Source organism: Oryzias latipes, chromosome 1, assembly GCF_053564925.1.
Source record: "Oryzias latipes strain Hd-rR chromosome 1, Olatipes_Hd-rR_3.1".
Taxonomy (NCBI): domain Eukaryota; kingdom Metazoa; phylum Chordata; class Actinopteri; order Beloniformes; family Adrianichthyidae; genus Oryzias; species Oryzias latipes.
Genome location: NC_136237.1, coordinates 28,719,440 through 28,731,535, shown reverse-complemented (window position 1 = coordinate 28,731,535; position 12,096 = coordinate 28,719,440).

Genomic DNA, 12,096 nt, shown 5'->3' with positions numbered 1-12,096 from the left:
ACACATGTCCGATGTTAAATTGCGAAGCTTTTACGTTTTTACGGTTGTTTGTGACCGTGGCGGCGCGTCGAAAATGGAGGTCATTTTGAAAACACGCCATGAAAAGAAAAATGGCCATTACTCAGCCATGCAAAATCCAATATTGTCCAAAGTTGATATGCATGATTGTAGTCTGACTTTGAACACATCTGCAGTGGAAGAATCTGGAATAGGTGTAGCGCCACCTGCTGGTAAAAGGAAATGACATGTTTTACTTGGAGCATCACTGCTCCAAGTAGGATGAGCCGACACACCTGAAAATGATGTCCACCTGTTGAAAAGCCATTGATGTTTACTCTGATAAAAAGCCATAACTTTCAATGCGGGGGTGTGGTCGTGACAGAGCGGCGAAGTTGGGCGTCTCGCCATGCACACAAAAGTTGCTCTCACGTGCACATTCCTTGTCCAATCTCACTGAAATTCAATAGAGGTGATGAGGCTTCCATTCTGAACCAATGGATATGACAATCTTGGACGAGCTCCATAGCGCCACCTAGATATTGACAAATACATTTTATGTCACATTCTGACCTATCTTTTCTCTGTGCTTTGTCCAACATTCATAAAATTACAACAGGAGATACTCATAAGGGTCTTCTCTCATCGTCTAAAGTTTCATAGGTGTACACCTGACGGTGCCTGCGCAAGCCACCACCAAACAGGAAGTGGTTGATTGCGTTGCAGTCAGATAATTAAAAATTCATAAAAAATCAGCCGTTTGTATCACGAGGCTGAGATTTCAGAATGAGAGGCCTCTTACATATCTCCAACTTAGATACACAGCACTTGCATGGGTGAACAAAAAACGGCTCAATAGCGCCACCTACCATGTTTGTTTTTGAGAGCCCCGCCATGTTCTTTAACATACAAGCTTGATATTTACAGGACATGTTCATCAGATGGAAACCTACAAAAAAGTCTCTTGGGACCAAGCTGTCAGTCGCACAGGAAGTCTGCTATATTGATGTCAATATGTCAGTTTTGCTCTATTTTGGTCCTTTGCAGGCCTCGTTCTAGAACGAACTCCTCCTAGAGATTTTTGAACAATGACTCCAAACTTTGGTTTTGTAAACTAAACACATGTCCGATCTTAAATTGCGAAGCTTTTAAGTTTTTACGGTTGTTTGTGACCGTGGCGGCGCGTCAAAATTTGAGGTCGTTTCGAAATCACGCCATGAAAAGAAAAATGGCCATTACTCAGCCATAAATAATCTAATCTGATCCAAATTTGTTGTGCATGATTGTAGTCTGACTTTGAACACATCTGCAGTGGAAAAATCCGAAACAGGTGTAGCGCCACCTGTTGGCAACAGGAAATGACATGTTTTACTTGGAGCATCACTGCTCCAAGTAGGATGAGCAAACACACCTCAAAATGACGTCCACCTGTTGAAAAACCATTGAAGTTTACTCTGATGAAAAACAAATCTTTCAACGCGGGGGTGTGGTCGTGACAGAGCGGCGAAGTTGGGTATCTCGCCATGCACAAATGTTGCTCTCACGTTCACATTCCTTGTCTGATCTCACTGAAATTAAATAGATTTGATGAAACTTCCATTCTGAACCCATGGATATGACAATTTTGGACGAGCTATATATGTTCATAAATGATCATGAAGCATGATCATATAATCAAGCTTCATAGGAAATCAGCCGTTTGTCTCAGGAAGCTGAGATTTCAGAATTAGATGCGTCTTACAAAGCTCCACGTTTGAAAAGCAGCACTATACGTACGATAAACATTTAACCACCTTAATCACCCTATTGTGCTGAAAGCAAATTTTTGGACATTTTGACTCAAGCAAATATTTTTATCATAACATCTGTTTAGTTTATCAGCACCAAAATAAAAAATATTTACATTTATAAAATGAACTGGTCAACTCTAGGATTTTATTTATTCAATCTTACATCCTCAAGCTTTTCATCAGTCTCCCCTGCTGCAGGAGTGGAGTTAGCCCCCCGGCTGTGTGCTCACATGTAAATTAGCCAGGAATGGCAGACAGAAAGTAGAACAGTTAGAAAGCCTAGTTCAACACTAAAATACAGCAATTTCCTTTGTTTTGTTTGTCTTTTATACATCCTTAGCACTAATCATTGCTTTTTTATTCATCCAAAATGCAATTAACTTTATATTTTATTTTATTTTTTTTTTTACAAACAAAATATATGAATGTGCTCCAAAACAAAACCCAGTCTCAGTACACTCCTACAGATGTAACATCAGACAGTAAATGTCTCTTTTATGCTTTTTTAATCAATGCTGCAACTTCTTTTCATTTCCTTTCAATACATCCAAAGAAATTAAACTACAACGACAACAAACACAACATATAGCAAATGTCTCTAAGAAGATTGTGTATATACATTATGTACCACCTTTAAACACCAAATAAATAACAAATCTTTCTAATACAATCACAAAAAATGGAACACAAAATGTAAAACCCAAATTAGAAATTGCAATTTTAAAAAGATACATTTTTCAGCAGCTTTTCAAAATCAATCACATATTTTACTCTTCTGTGGATGAAACAAAGAAGTCCAGAGCAATGTAGCCACTTCTCCAAAGTCTCTGTCACCTTCAGTTTTACACAAAGTCTGTGAAAATCCACCATACATTGGTCACATGTATTCAGAGACCTGCTAAAAGTCCACAATTGTAAAAGCTCTTATATAGACAACTGTTTGTTTGCTTGGAGCTTTAAATATAAAAAAATGCTTTTCTATCACCTAGACACAGATGGAGAACCATATCAACTGGATTAGTAACAGGGAAACATGTTTAGGTTTAAACTTACATCAATAGACAACATGAAGCTGTTCATCACATTTTTGACCTAAACATGTAAACACATCCTTGGCTCTGCGGTTAGGAAATGGTACTTGGGAATCTCTTCATACCAGGAGCCAGCCTGAACATTGGAACATCACCACAGTGCCCATCCAGACTGGGACAGCAACGGGGTCCACTTCACAGCCGTGAGGCTGCTGTGTTTAACTCCAGCTGTCCCAGCAAGGGAGACAACTGCAGCAACATCTACTGACCAAGCTGGCAAGCCCTGGCAGAAAAGATCCCCACAAGAAAAACACTGGCTCAGGCAGGCTGGTCAATAAAAAAATATAGTTTTGCCAATGTCTTGCAGCTCGCAGATCAAGTGGTTTAGTTTTCCAGTAATGTCAGTCAAGAATACAAGTTCAGATTCACCATATTCAGCAGATATCTCCACCAATAGCACCTTAAAAATCCTGTTCTGTTTTGCTTTGCAGCTGAGGTTTTTTATGATTTTCACAATAGGAGTCATTATATGTCCAGAGCCCATCACTTCTGCACATAAGGCCTACTGGTGAAAGAAGCAGCAGTAATGCAGACATTTTGGAAAGTCTTGGTCAGCTTTACAGTGAGTGATGAAACCTGTTTGTCGGTCAATCATAGCAGGAGCCCCGTCTGCAGGTATGGCTACCGGCTTTTCTAATGGTACCTTTTTCTGCACAAAAACTCCTTCACCGTGTTATACATTTCAACTCCTCTTGTAGTTGTCTGTTAGGGCAGATGTGTCAGGAGTTCTTCTCTTGTGGAAACCAAAAGCTATGCTGAACTGTTGCCGTCCACAGACTCATCACACTGGACGTTAAACCACCTGCACTTTTCAAGATCCCGGTCCAGCTAATTGGCCAAGTTATCAGACATAGCTGACACTCATCTAGACATTGTAGTGAAAATTGAATGAGTTCTATTGTTCTCATCCTTAGGGACAGTGATAGCAATTATCATCATTGCTTGTTTCTTAATCTGATAAAAACCTTCTTCTACTTGATGAAAAAATGAGCAGGTCTAAACGAGGCTTAGATTTAAGAATTTTTTTCATGCTATATGCAAAAGTCTTTGTCCCTTAAGGCAACAGATTACAGCCCCCCCCCCCCCCCCCCCCACAGGCTGCTGTCATATTAACATTAGCTTGGAGCTCCAGAATGGACAAGAAAAAACGACGAGAATGGCTCGAGCAGGGCGTTGCTCACGGGGCGGTCGCTCGTGCCAGGCGGTGGCACGTGCTCGGGCCCGCTAAATGCTACTTGTAGCTTTAATTATTATTATTATTTTTCTTCCGACGGAACAGTCGCCTTTTTGAGGCCTTTAACATACCCCAAAACTCACCAAATTTCGCACACACATCAGGAGTCGCGAAAAATTTTATATTTTATGGGAGACTGACATGGGTGCACAAAAATGGCTCGATAGCGCCACCTACAAAATTTGTTTTGGCGAGCCCCGCCACATGCTTTGACATACAAGCTTGATTTTTTCAAGGAATGTCCATCAGATGGAAACCTACAAAAAAGTCTCTTGGGACCAAGCTGTCAGTTGCACAGGAAGTCTGCTATATTGATGTCAATATGTCATTTTTGCTGCATTTTGGACATTTGCAGGTCTCGTTCTAGAACGAACTCCTCCTAGAGATTTATGAATAATGACTCCAAACTTTGGTTTTGTAAACTAGACCCATGTCCGATGTTAAATTGCGAAGCTTTTAAGTTTTTACGGTTGTTTGTGACCGTGGCGGCGCGTCAAAATTCGAGGTCATTTTGAAAACACGCCATGAAAAGAAAAATGGCCATTATTCAGCCATGCATAATCCAATTTGATCCAAAATTTATGTGCATGATTGCAGTCTGACTCTGAACACATCTGCAGTGGAAGAATCCGGAACAGGTGTAGCGCCACCTGCTGGCAAGAGGAAATGACATGTTTGACTTGGAGCATCACTGCTCCAAGTAGGATGAGCCGACACACCTCAAAATGATATCCACCTGTTAAAAAGCCATTGAAGTTTACTCTGACAAAAAGCCATAACTTTCAATGCGGGGGTGTGGTCGTGACAGAGCGGCGAAGTTGGGCGTCTCGCCATGCACACAAAAGTTGCTCTCACGTGCACATTCCTTGTCCGATCTCACTTAAATTCAATGGAGATGATGATGCTTCCATTCTGAAACCATGGATATGACAATCTTGGACGAGCACCATAGCGCCACCTAGATATAAACAAATACATTTTTTGTCACATTTTGACCTATCTTTTCTCTGTGCTTTGTCAGACGTTCATAAAATTACAACAGGAGATACTCACAAGGGTCTTCTCTCATTGTTTAAAGTTTCATGGGCGTACACCTGACGGTGCTTGCGCAAGCCACCGCCAAACAGGAAGTGGTTGATTGCGTTGCAGTCAGATAATTAAAAATTCATAAAAAATCAACCGTTTGTATCACGAGGCTGAGATTTCAGAATGAGATGTCTCTTACATATCTCCACCTTAGATATACAGCTCTCGCATGGGTGCACAAAAATGACTCAATAGCGCCACCTACAATGTTTGTTTTCGCGAGCCCCGCCATGTTCTTTAACATACAAGCTTGATATTTACAGGACATGTTCATCAGATGGAAACCTACAAAAAAGTCTCTTGGGACCAAGCTGTCAGTTGCACAGGAAGTCTGCTATATTGATGTCAATATGTCATTTTTGCTGTGTTTTGGTCATTTGCAGGCCTCGTTCTAGAACGAACTCCTCCTAGAGATTTGTGAACAATGACTCCAAACTTTGGTTTTGTAAACTAGACACATGTCTGATGTTAAATTGCGAAGCTTTTAAGTTTTTATGGTCGTTTGTGACCGTGGCGGCACGTCAAAATTCGAAGGCGTTTCGAAATCACGCCATGAAAAGAAAAATGGCCATTACTCAGCCATGCATAATCCAATTTGATCCCAAATTGGTATGCATGATTGTAGTCTGACTCTGAACACATCTGGAGTGGAAGAATACGGAAAAGGTGTAGCGCCACCTGCTGACAACAGGAAATGACATGTTTTACTTGGAGCATCACTGCTCCAAGTAGGATGAGCCGACACACCTCAAAATGACGTCCACCTGTTGAAAAACCATTGAAGTTTACTCTGATAAAAAACATATCTTTCAACGCAGGGGTGTGGTCTTGACAGAGCGGCAAAGTTGGGCGTCTCGCCATGCACACAAATGTTGCTCTCATGTGCCCATTCCTTGTCCAATCTCACTGAATTTCAATGGATATGATGAAGCTTCCATTCTGAACCCATGGATATGACAACTTTGGACGAGCTCTATAGCGCCACCTAGTTATTGTATGGGGCACATTCTGCCCTGTATTTTCTCTTTGCTTTGTCCGATGTGCATGAAATTAAAACTGGAGATACTCAGAAGGGTCCTCTCTCATAATCTGAAGTTTCATGGGTGTACACCTGACGGTGCCTGCGTAACAGGAAGTGGTCGATTATGTGCACCCAAATAATAGAAATTTATTATAAATCAGCCGTTTGTCTCAGGAAGCTGAGATTTCAGAATTAGATGCCTTTAATAACCTCCAGCTTTGATATGTAACACAATAGGGTCTATGAGAAACTTCATACCTCTTTTTTTCCTATACAATTTTGGACTGAACAAAGATTTTTAGCATAAATTCTGTTTAGGTTATCAGCACCAAGAATTCAACTTTCATAGGCATTTATGTGCTACTGCTTCCTAAAAAAATTCAGAATGATTGAAGTTACAGGTGAACTTTTAGACATCATTTCATCCAAAAAGGTCCGAAAACGTCTTTTTAGGCAAAACTGCAAACACCTATTTTTTTGCATAACTTATCTTTCAAATATCAGCACAAAAAAATTAAAAACGGTAGGGATCTGTGTTTGCTGCCTTCCATATTTTTTTCAGACTTAAAAGTGTAACAGATGATTTATAAAAAATCCTTTTTCATCCAAAAACCTGTGTTAAATCTGTCTAGACTCCAAACAAACATTTTTTTATGGTAACTTATGTTTCAACAATCGACACCAATTTTCACAGACCTATAGCTAAACATGTCCCATAGCTACCTGAATATTTTCATAGATATAAAATGAACTGGTCATTCTAACATCTGGCATTCTAACATCTAACATCTTACATGTCAAAGCCTCTCTCAGCCTGGCTCTGCTGAAGGAGTCGTGTTACAACCCCGCCCCCTCCTGCTGGGACCCCTGCTATGTAAATTAGCAAGCAGTGAACAGAGAGATGAGGAGTAAGAATGGCCATTATTCAGGCATGCATAATCCAAAGACAGCCAGTTAAACACTGAAAGACATATTTTTTCGGTATGTCTTTCATACATCTTTAGTATTAAAAACTCTCCAAGATGAATGTGCCTGACTCCACCTGCAGGTGGATCACAGACTTCCTGACGGACAGACAGCAGTATGTGAGGCTGGGGAAGCTCGTCTCAGATACTCGGACCACAAGCACCCGATCCCCCCAGGGCTGTGTCCTTTCACCCCTGTTACTCTCCCTGTACACAAACAGCTGCACAGCTGGTCACCTGTCTGTCAAACTCCTGAAGTTTGCTGACGACACCACACTCATCGGCCTCATCTCTGACGGAGATGAGTCGGCCTACAGGAGTGAAATAGCCAGGCTGGTGTCATAGTGCAGCGCTAACAACCTGGAGCTTAATGCTCTGAAGACAGTGGAGATGACAGTGGACTTCAGGAAGGCCCCAGCCCCCCTCCCCCCTGTCATCCTCTGTGACTCCCCGGTGACCTCTGTGGAGTCCTTCTGCTTCCTGGGAACCATCATCAGCCAGGACCTCAAGTGGGAGCAGAACATCAGCTCCATCACTAAGAAGGTCCAGCAGAGGATGTACTTCCTGAGGCAGCTGAAGAAGTTTCACCTCCCTGAAAAGATGCTGGTAGACTTTTACACCGCCATCATCGAATCCACCCTCACGTCCTCCATCACAGTCTGGTTCGCTGCGGCCACGGCCAGAGACAAGGCCAAGCTGCAACGCGTCATCCACTCAGCAGAGAAGGTGATCGGCTGCCACCTCCCGTCTCTCCAGGAGCTGCACATCTCCAGGACCTGGAGGCGGGCAGCCAGGATTGTAGCCAACCCCTCTCATCCAGGACATAATCTCTTTCGGCCCCTCCCTTCTGGCAAGAGGCTCCGGTCCATCAGGACCAGGACCTCGCGCCACAAGAACAGCTTCTTCCCCACTGCAGCCAGCCTGCTGAACAGAACCCCAACTCCCCCAGGTGACCCCCCCTCCCCCCCCCGCCCACCAAAGGACTGTCGGTGCCACTTACAGGCCCCACCATCCCAGCCCATCTGTGCTCCCACTTTAATTCACCTTACTCTACTGTATATAGTGTGTTGTTGTTGTTAACTTAATTTTTAACTTATTCTTAATTGCACTATACACCAAGTCAAATTCCTCGTTTTGTAAAGTGCGCTCTACTGAACCTGGCAATAAAACTTTTTCTGATTCCTGATTCAGATTCTGATTCTATTAATCATTGTTTTTTATTCATTCAAAATGCAATTAAATCAATATTTTATTTTTTTTCTTTTCCTTTTTCTTTTTTTTTATCTCTTATATCCTTTTTTATAATCAATGTTTGAACTTCTTTTCCTTTCTATTGTCATGGTTTCAGTTTGTTGTCTTTTTTTTCCGCTTTAGTTCTTGTTCTGTCTTGTTTGGTTCTGTTTCCTGTTTTATTTTGAAAGGTTTCCTGTCTTGTCATGTTTCTTGAGTTTTACTTCCTTTGGTCCCCATCTGCCCTAATCGTGTTCACCTGTGTCTTGTCTGCCCTGTCTGTATATAAGTCTTGTCTCTGCCTTCCTCCTGTGCTGGTCCATTAACTTCTGCTCATGTTGATCACGTCTTCTTGTCTGGCGTCCATGTCCCTTGCCATGCCACAGTAAGTTTTTGTTTTTAGTTTTGTCATCCTGCTCTGCAGCGCTTTTTGTTAGTTAAATAAACCCACTTGCCCTGAACCCGTTTGCCTCCCGTCTCTGCGCCTGGGTCCTACCTGCTCTCGAGCCTCCCCCCCACACGACATCTATACATCCAATGAAATTAAACTACAAATCAACAAACACAACTGATAACAAATGTCTCTAAAAAATGATGTGTATATTTGCAGAACCTTAAAAACACCAAACAAATAACAAATGCTTCCCAATTAAAGCACAAAAAATGGAACACAAAATGTAAAACCCAAGTTAGAAATTGCAATTTGAAAAGATACTTTTTTCAGCAGCTTTTCAAAATCAATCACCAATTCTACTCTTCTGTGGATGAAACAAAGAACTCCAGAACAATGAAGCCATTTCTCTAAGTCTCTCTCACCTTCAGTTTTAAACAAGGTCTGTGAAAATCCACCATACATTGGTCACATGAACTCAGAGACCTGCTAAAAGTGCACAATTGTAAAAGCTCTTTTATATAGACAACTGTTTGTTTGCTTAGAGCTCTAAATATAAAGAAAAATGCTTTTCTATCACCTAGACACAGATGGAGAACCATATTAACTGGATTAGTAACAGGGAAACATGTTTAGGTTTAAACTTACATCAATAGACAACATGAAGCTGTTCATCACATTTTTGACCTAAACATGTAAACACATCCTTGGCTCTGCGGTTAGGAAATGGTATTTGGGAATCTCTTTATACCAGGAGCCAGCCTGGCCATTGGAACATCGCCACAGTGCCCATCCAGACTGGGACAGCAACGGGGTCCACTTCAGAGCCGTGAGCTGCTGTGTTTAACTCCAGCTGTCCCAGCAAGGGAGACAACTGCAGCAACATCCACTGACCAAGCTGACAAGCCCTGGCAGAAAAGATCCCCACAAGAAAAACACTGGCTCAGGCAGGCTGGTCAAAAAAAAATAGTTTTGCCATTGTCTTGCAGCTCGCAGATCAAGTGGTTTAGTTTTCCAGTAATGTCAGTCAAGAATGCAAGTTCAGATTCACAATGTTCATATTCACCATATTCAACAGACATCTCCTCCAATAGCACCTTAAAAATCCTGTGCTGTTTTGCTTTGCAGCTGAGGTTGTTTACGATTTTCAGAATAAGAGTCATTATATGTCCAGAGCCAATCACTTCTGCACATAAGGCCTGCTGGTGAATGACGCAGCAGTAATGCAGACATTTTGGAAAGTCTGGGTCAGCTTTACAGTGAGTGATGAAACCTGTTTGTCTATTGATCATAGCAGGAGTCCCATCTGCAGTCACTGCTACCAGCTTTTCTAATTGTACCTTTTTCTGCACAAAAACTCCTTCACCGTGTTATACATTTCAACTCCTCTTGTAGTTGTCTGTAAGGGCAGATGTGTCAGGAGTTCTTCTCTTGTGGAAACCAAAAGCTATGCTGTACAGTTGCCGTCCACAGACTCATCACACTGGACGTTAACCACCTGCACTTTGCAAGATCCCGGTCCAGCTAATTGGCCAAGTTATCAGACATAGCTGACACTCATCTAGACATTGTAGTGGAAATTGAATGAGTTCTATTGTTCTCATCCTTAGGGACAGTGATAGCAATTATCATCATTGCTTGAATTTTTTTCATGCTATATGCAAAAGTCTTTGTCCCTTAAGGCAACAGATTACAGCCCCCCCCCCCCCCCCCCCCCCCCCGGCTGCTGTCGTATTAACAATAGCTTGGAGCTCCAGAATGGACAAGAAAAAACGACGAGAATGGCTCGAGCAGGGCGTTGCTCACGGGGCGGTCGCTCGTGCCATGCGGTCGCACGTGCTCGGGCCCGCTAAATGCTACTTGTAGCTTTAATTATTATTATTATTATTATTCTACCGGAAGAGTCGCCTTTTTGAGGCCTTTAACATACCCCAAAACTCACCAAATTTGGCACACACATCAGGAGTCGCGAAAAATTTCGTATTTTATAGGAGATTGGCATGGGCGCACAAAAACGGCTCGATAGCGCCACCTACAGTGACTTTTGTCCCGACGCCCCGCATACGCTTTAACGTACAAGCTTGATTTTTACAGGGCATGTTCTTCAGATGGAGACCTACAAAAAAGTCTGAAAGGACCCACCTGTCACTCGCACAGGAAGTCTGATATATTGAGGTCAATATGTAATTTTTGCTTCATTTTGGACATTTGCAGGCCTCGCTCTAGAACGAACTCCTCCTAGAGATTTTGGAGTAATGACTCCAAACTTTGGTTTTGTAAACTAGACACATGTCCGATGTTAAATTGTGAAGCTTTTAAGTTTTTACGGATGTTTGTGACCGTGGCGGCGCGTCGAAAATGGAGGTCATTTTGAAAACACGCCATGAAAAGAAAAATGGCCACTACTCAGCCATGCAAAATCCAATATGATCCAAAGTTGATATGCATGATTGTAGTCTGACTTTGAACACATCTGCAGTGGAAGAATCTGGAATAGGTGTAGCGCCACCTGCTGGTAAAAGGAAATGACATGTTTTACTTGGAGCATCACTGCTCCAAGTAGGATGAGCCGACACACCTCAAAATGATGTCCACCTGTTGAAAAGCCTTTGATGTTTACTCTGATAAAAAGCCATAACTTTCAATGCGGGGGTGTGGTCGTGACAGAGCGGCGAAGTTGGGCGTCTCGCCATGCACACAAAAGTTGCTCTCACGTGCACATTCCTTGTCCAATCTCACTGAAATTCAATAGAGGTGATGAGGCTTCCATTCTGAACCAATGGATATGACAATCTTGGACGAGCTCCATAGCGCCACCTAGATATTGACAAATACATTTTATGTCACATTCTGACCTATCTTTTCTCTGTGCTTTGTCCGACATTCATAAAATTACAACAGGAGATACTCATAAGGGTCTTCTCTCATCGTCTAAAGTTTCATGGGTGTAAACCTGACGGTGCCTGCGCAAGCCACCACCAAACAGGAAGTGGTTGATTGCGTTGCAGTCAGATAATTAAAAATTCATAAAAAATCAGCCGTTTGTATCACGAGGCTGAGATTTCAGAATGAGAGGCCTCTTACATATCTCCAACTTAGATACACAGCACTTGCATGGGTGAACAAAAAACGGCTCAATAGCGCCACCTACCATGTTTGTTTTTGAGAGCCCCGCCATGTTCTTTAACATACAAGCTTGATATTTACAGGACATGTTCATCAGATGGAAACCTACAAAAAAGTCTCATGGGACCAAGCTGTCAGTCGCACAGGAAGTCTGCTATATTGATG